Genomic DNA, 7645 nt, shown 5'->3' with positions numbered 1-7645 from the left:
CTGTGTCACAGGTCAGAAAGGGTTAAAAGATTACTTCTAGTAAACACGTTAATGTGAGTGTGACAGCACAGAATGACTTCAAACAAAGTTCAGGCACTCTGTGCAATCTTGGCTTTGCCAAACATCTAATTGTTTTTCTTCTATATCTGCCCTCCTTCTCCTCTATTTTGATTGCCAACTCTGGCTGCATAGAGTCAGAGAAGAGCCCAGGTAAATGGAATATAAGGTAGGTGGGAAGGTGCACTGAACATTTTGGCCACTCCAAGAGTGCACTGAGCATCTGTACTGGGTTAGAACAGTCATTCAGTGGTGGCAGACTTCTTTTAAGGGCTTGTTTAATTAAATTCTGATTGTGCATTGTAGTGCAGTGGTGTTCACACAGTGCGACAGATAGGCAGGGACCACAGAAAGCTCAACATAAAATGTGTTTATTCCAGAAAACTGACACAAACAGGTAAAATATATTCTCCAGTTTGCAGTCGAGTCCTTTAGCAGTCTGTGTCCAAACTAACTGAACTGTCGTATCCCTTGGGTGAGTCAGCAGCTTTGATGTTCCTGGTACTGTGTTACCTTCGCACAGGCCTGGGTTGTACAGAGGCTCCGGCTCTGCAGCTTGCAAAACAAAAACTGACACCTACCTAAGACAAAACTGAGAGTTTAATGGGAATCGTGGACATAGAGCCACTCCCAAAACCCAGAGTGGAGGGAGGGATCTGCCCCACTACCAAACCTGAAAATCTCTCCAAAAATAAAAGCCCATGTAGGGTTTTTCTAAAATCTGACTTGGTCAACTACTTTGACCACACTCACTTTTACTTTGTCTTGTAATCACAGATGTTTTGCTGTAATCACAATGTGCTCCACAATTTTAATGTCTCTATATGCTTCCAATGGGACACATACCAGGCCTCGTATATGATCCTCCTCATTACCTCACAGTTAGTGTTGATCGATACCGTCCGATATCCAGAAGCATCGGTATCGGATTGGATCGGCCGATATCCAAAAAATATCGGATATCGCCGATACCGATACCCGATACCAATGCAAGTCAATGGGACACAAATATCGGAATGTAAATAAGCCCTTTCTTTCCTTCTACATCCTGTTCCAGAGAGGGGAAGAGTGTGGGCGGTGCGTGGGCGGACACTGTGCGTGTCTGTGTGTGCGGGTGGGATCTGTGCGGGCATGCCGGTATCTGTACGGGCCTGCCGGGGCTCTGTACGGGCATGCCGGGGCTCTGTGCGGGCTGTCGGGGCTCTGTGAGGGCTGCTGGGGTGCTGTGCGGGCTGCCGGGGCTCTGTGCGGGCTGCCAGGGCTCTGTGTGGACTGCTGGGGGTCTGTGCGTGTGTGCAGGCATCGTCCAATGGGACTACAAGTCGACGATGCCTGCTACAGTGACAGTGATTGACACATTAGCCAATGATGAAACAGTAGTAGTCCCATCATCCGGCTAATGTGTTGAATGAAAAAAAAACATACATACTACAAACAGTACATATATTACATACAATACATACATACAGACATACAGTACCTTAAACATAGAGTACATACTAAACATTACTTGTCATTTTGATCCCCAAAGCCTGTGTCACCTGCAAAAAATATTAAAATAACAAACAACAATATACTCCCTGTCTGCAGAACTCCACGAGTGTCCCACGATGATCTCCCATGGAGAACGGCAGCATCAGCTGATGCAACCGCTCTCTAGGGGCTCCAGGAACACAATGACAGGAGGAAGGTATCCTTCCACACTGTATTCCTCTGCCGCTGTAAAAAAAAGTCCCTAGTCTCACTTTTGGCATTGCTGTGTGAGAAATTTTCCCACGCAGCAATTGCCATAAAGTGAGACTTTGAACTATAGTAACCTCAGTGATGCACTGCAGGAGCCATAGTCTCCTGTCAGTGTGTCACTGAGGGTCCTATAGAGCAGTGACATCACCCGATGTCACTGTTCTATAGGAGAGATCATCATGGGACACTCGTTATTAATTGGACTGCGGTGGACAGGTAGTATACGGTTTATTGTTTTAAGTTTTTTGCAGGCGCTGAAGTATGGTAAGTATGGTTAAATGAAGAATATTAAAATACTTTTTCCTAATGTGTGTTTTATTAACCCTTTATTACTATTGAATTAATAATGGATAGGCGTCTTATTGACACTTCTCCGTTATTAACCTGGCTTAATGTCACCTTACAATAGCAAGGTGACATTAACCCCTTATTACCCCATATCCCACTGCTACACGGGAGTGGGAAGAGAGGGGCTAAGTGCTGGAATTGGCACATCTGTTGTGAATTCCGCTCTTGGGCTCCCTCCGGTGGTTGTAAGTGGCACTTTTGTGTGTTCTGCTCTTGGGCTCCCTCTTGTGGTTTCGAGTGGTATGGCTGCTCCTTGGAGTTGGCTGTCAGCAGCTGCCTCCACTGATCGTTTCTTCTGCTCGGCTATTTAGGCCTGGCTTTTTCCTTCAGCCAGTGCCACTTGTAAATGGTTCCTGGTTGGATTCACATCTCTTTGGATTTCCCTGTTATCCTGACCAGTTCAGCAAAGCTAAGTTTTTGCTTGCTCTTTTCTGTCCATAGATTGTGGACTATTCGTTCTGTGCTTTCTATGTTTGTCCAGCTTATCAGTATGAATTAATTCGTCTTGCTGGAAGCTATGGGAAGCAGATTTACCCTCCACACCTTTAGTCAGGTGTGGAGATTTTTTGTAAACTCTGTGTGGATTTTTTGTAGTGTTTTATACTGACCGCACAGTATTCCATCCTGTCCTATCTATTTAGCTAGACTGGCCTCCTGTGCTCATCCTGGTTTCATTATGTGTATGTCTTTTCCCTCTCCACTCACAGTCATTATTTGTGGGGGGCTAATCTATCCTTTGGGGATTTTCTCTGAGGCAAGATAGCTCTCCTGCTTCTATCTTTAGGGGAAGTTAGATCTTAGGCTGTGACGAGGTGCCTAGGAAGAGTTAGGAGCATCCCACGGCAACTTCTAGTGTTGTGTTGAGCTTAGGGACTGCGGTCAGTACAGTTACCACGTCCTTCAGAGCTCGTTCCATGTTGCTTCTGGACCACCGTATCATAACACACATCTTACAGATGCGCCATTTCTGGGGCGGCTGCTGACTGGTATTTGTAGCCGGGGTGGCCAATATCCATGGCCCCTCTCTTTGCTATGAATATCAGCCCGCAGCTGTCTGCGTAGCCTTTCTGGCTATAAAATATAGGGAGACTCCACGTCATTTTTTTGGGGGTCCCCCTATTTTAATAGCCAGTAAAGGCTATGCAGACAGCTGCAGGCTGATATTCATAGCAGGCTACAAATATTGGCCCCCGGCCGTCAGCTTTCTCCTCTGGCGCAGAAAATTGCGCGGGAGCCCACGCCATATTTTTCCTTTTTTTTTTTTAATTAAATGCTCATTAAGGCCTCTTTCACACTTGCATCGGTACTGGTCCGTCGCTATGCGTCGGGCCGACATACCTGTAATTTGTGCACGACGTGGGCAGCGGATGCAGTTTTTCAACGCATCCGCTGCCCATTCTGAAGTCTGTGGAGGATGGGGTGGACTTTTGGCCGCACATGTGCGGTAGACAATGGCGTAGTGCCGACCGTCCGCCAAAACACAACAGATCCATTGCACGACGGACACGACGTATGGCCATCCATCGCGATCCGTCGCTAATACTAGTCTATGGGTAAAAAATGCATGCTGCAAGCACATTTCCAGGATCCGTTTTTTCCCAAAATGACGGATTGCGACGGATTGCTAAAAACGCAAGTGTGAAAGTAGACTTAGAAACATCGGCCTTTCTATTATATATCTATGGATATATCTATCTATAGATATATATATATATATATATATATATAGATACATAGATGTATCCATATATCTGGCTGCTTTCACACATCAGGTTTTTGCTGTCAGGCACAATCCGGCGAGTTTTGAAAAAAAATGGATCCGGTGGAAAAAACGGATCCGGCGGAAAAAAATGGATCCGGCGGAAAAAACGGATCCAGCGGAAAAAAAACAGATCCTGCGTCCTGTGGAAAAACCTGATTCGGTGAAAAAAACGGATCTGGTGGAAAAAACGGATCCTGCGGAAAAACAAATCCGGCAGAAAAACGGATCCGGCGGAAAAAAACAGATCCTGTGGGAGAAAAATGGATCCAGCGGAAAAAATGCATCTGGCAGAAAAAACAGATCCTGTGGGAAAAACGGATCTGGTGGAAAAAAAACGGATCCAGCGGAAAAACTGGATCCGGTGGAAAAAACGGATCCTGTGAAAAAAATGGATGTGGTGGTAAAAGCGGATCCTGCGGAAAAAAACGGATTCTGCGGAGAAAACCAAATCCTGCGGAAAAAAACGGATCCGCCGGAAAAAACGGATCCTGCGGAAAAAACTTATCCGGTGGAAAAACCAATCCGGCGAAATAAACAGATCCGGAGGAAAAAACGGATCCTTTTTTTCAAACCTCGCCCGATTGTGCCTGATGGCAAAAACCTGATGTTGAAAGCAGCCAGATACAGTATAGTGTTGAGCGACTTTTACTTTTATAGGATCGGGTCGGGTTTCACGAAACCCGACTTTTTCAAAAGTCGGGTCGAGTGAAATCGGCCGATCCTATAAAAAAGTCGGGGTCGGGGTCGGCCGAAACACGAAACCCAATGCAGTGCATTGGGTTTCCAATAATTCCCAGGGTCTGAAGGAGAGGAAACTCTAATAGGAATATACTCACCCTCGGATGCGCCCTGCTTCTTTCCGGCAGCCTTCCTTCCTAAGAATCAGCGCTTGAAGGACCTTCGGTGACGTCGCGGCTTGTGATTGGTCACGCGAGCGGTCACATGGGCGGTCGCGCGACCAATCACAAGCCGCGACGTCATCTAAGGCCCTTCACGTGCTGATTCTAAGGAAGGAAGGCTGCCGGTTAGTACCAGGGCGCGTCAGAGGGTGAGTATAGCAATATTTTTTATTTTAATTCTTTATTTTACACTTAAATATCGATTCCGATACCGATTCCCGATATTGCAAACATATCGGAACTCGGTATCGGAATTCCGATACCAGATTCAGAAGATCGCCGATCTCATGGCCGACCCCACACAGGGGTCGGGTTTCATGAAACCCGACTTTGCCAAAAGTCGGCGACTTCTGAAAATGGCCGACCCGTTTCGCTCAACCCTAGCCAGATATATGGATATATACAGTCATGGGCAAAAATTTTGAGAATGAGACAAATATTAATTTTTCCAAAGTCTACTGCTTCATTTTTTCTAATGGCAATTTGCATATACTCCTGAATGTCAGAGTGATCAGCTTAACAGCAATTACTGTACTTGCAAAGTCAATATTTGCCCAGAAAATGAACTTTTACCCCCAAAACACATTTCAACATCATTGCAGTCATCGCCTTAAAAGGAGCAGCTAACATCGTTTTAGTGATTGATCCATTAACACAGGTGTGGGTGTTGATGAGGACAGGGCTGGCGATCAATCAGTCATGATTAAGTAAGAATGACATCACTGAACACTTTAAAAGGAGGCTGGTGCTTGGTATCATTGTTTCTCTTCAGTTAACCATGGTTATCTCTAAAGAAACACGTGCAGCCATCATTGCACTGCACAAAATTGCCTAACAGGGAAGAGTATCGCAGCTACAAAGATTGCACCTCAGTCAACATTCTATCGCATCATCAAGAACTTCAAGGAGAGAGCTTCCATTGTTGTCAAAAAGGCTCCAGGACTCCCAAGAAAGACCAGCAAGCGCCAGGACCGTATCTTAAAACTGTTTCAGCTGCGGGATCAAACTACCAGCAGTGCCGAGCTTGCTCAGGAATGGCAGCAGGCTGGTGTGAGTGCTTCTGCACGCACTGTGAGGCGGAGACTCTTTGAGCAAGGCCTGGTTTCAAGGAGGGCAGCAAAGAAGCCACTTCTCTATAGAAAAAACATCAGGGACCGACTGATATTCTGCAAAAGGTACAGGGAGTGGACTGCTGAGGACTGGGGCAAAGTCATTTTCTCTAATGAATCCCCTTTTCGATTGTTTGGGACATCTGGAAAACAGCTTATTCGGAGAAGAAGAGGTGAGCGCTACCACCAGTCTTGTCTCATGCCAACTGTAAAGCATCCTGAAACCATTCATGTGTGGGGTTGCTTCTCAGCCAAGGGAATCAGCTCACTCACAGTCTTGCCTAAAAACACAGCCATGAATAAAGAATGGTACCAGAATGTCCTCCAAGAGCAACTTCTCCCAACCGTCCAAGAGCAGTTTAGCGCCCAACAATGCCTTTTCCAGCATGATGGAGCACCTTGCCATAAAGCAAATATATGGCTCATGGAACAAAACATAGAGATTTTGGGTCCATGGCCTGGAAACTCCCCAGATCTTAATCCCATTGAGAACTTGTGGTCATTCATCAAGAGACGGGTGGACAAACAAAAACCAACAAATTCTAGCAAAATTCAAGCATTGATTATGCAAGAATGGACTGCTATCAGTCAGGATTTGGTCCAGAAGTTGATTGAGAGCATGCCAGGGAGAATTGCAGAGGTCTTGAAGAAGAAGGGTCAACACTGCAAATATTGACTTGCTGCATTAACTCATTCTGTCAATATAACCTATTGGTACTCATAATATGATTGCAATTATATTTCTGTATGTGATATAAACATCAGACAAACACTAATAAAAACCAGAGGTCAGCAGATCATGTGAAAATATAATTTTGGTGTAGTTCATAGCTGAACTAGAGCGGGTGCAGAGAAGAGCAACCAAGGTTATTAGAGGACTGGGGGGTCTGCAATACCAAGATAGGTTATTACACTTGGGGCTATTTAGTTTGGAAAAACGAAGACTAAGGGGTGATCTTATTTTAATGTATAAATATACGAGGGGACAGTACAAAGACCTTTCTGATGATCTTTTTAATCATAGACCTGAGACATGGACAATGGGGCATCCTCTGCGTTTGGAGGAAAAAAGGTTAAGCATAATAACAGATGCGGATTCTTTACTGTAAGAGCAGCGAGACTATGGAACTCTCTGCCATATGATGTTGTAATGAATGATTCATTACTTAAATTTAAGAGGGGACTGGATACCTTTCTGGAAAAGTATAATGTTACAGGGTATATACACTAGATTCCTTGATAGGGCGTTGATCCAGGGAACTAGTCTGATTGCCGTATGTGGAGTCGGGAAGGAATTTTTTTCCCCAATGTGGAGCTTACTCTTTGCCACATGTTTTTTTTTGCCTTCCTCTTGATCAACATGTTAGGGCATGTTAGGTTAGGCTATGGGTTGAACTAGATGGACTTATAGTCTTCCTTCAACCTTAATAGCTATGTAACTATGTAACTATTCTCAAAAATTTTGGCCATGACTGTAGATCTATGTATCTATAAATATATCTATCTATAAATATATCTATAGATAGATATATCCATAGATATATAATAGAAAGGCTGATGTTTCTAAGGCTACTTTCACACTTGCGTTTTTAGCAATCCATCGCATTCCTTCGTTTTGGGAAAAAACGGATCCTGCAAATGTGCTTGCAGGATGCGTTTTTTACCCATAGACTTGTATTAGCGACTGATCGCGACGGATGGCCACATGTTGTGTCCATCGTGCAACA

Source organism: Ranitomeya imitator, chromosome 6 (assembly GCF_032444005.1).
Source record: "Ranitomeya imitator isolate aRanImi1 chromosome 6, aRanImi1.pri, whole genome shotgun sequence".
NCBI classification, from domain to species: Eukaryota; Metazoa; Chordata; class Amphibia; order Anura; family Dendrobatidae; genus Ranitomeya; species Ranitomeya imitator.
Note: the sequence above shows the minus strand (reverse complement) of the source record.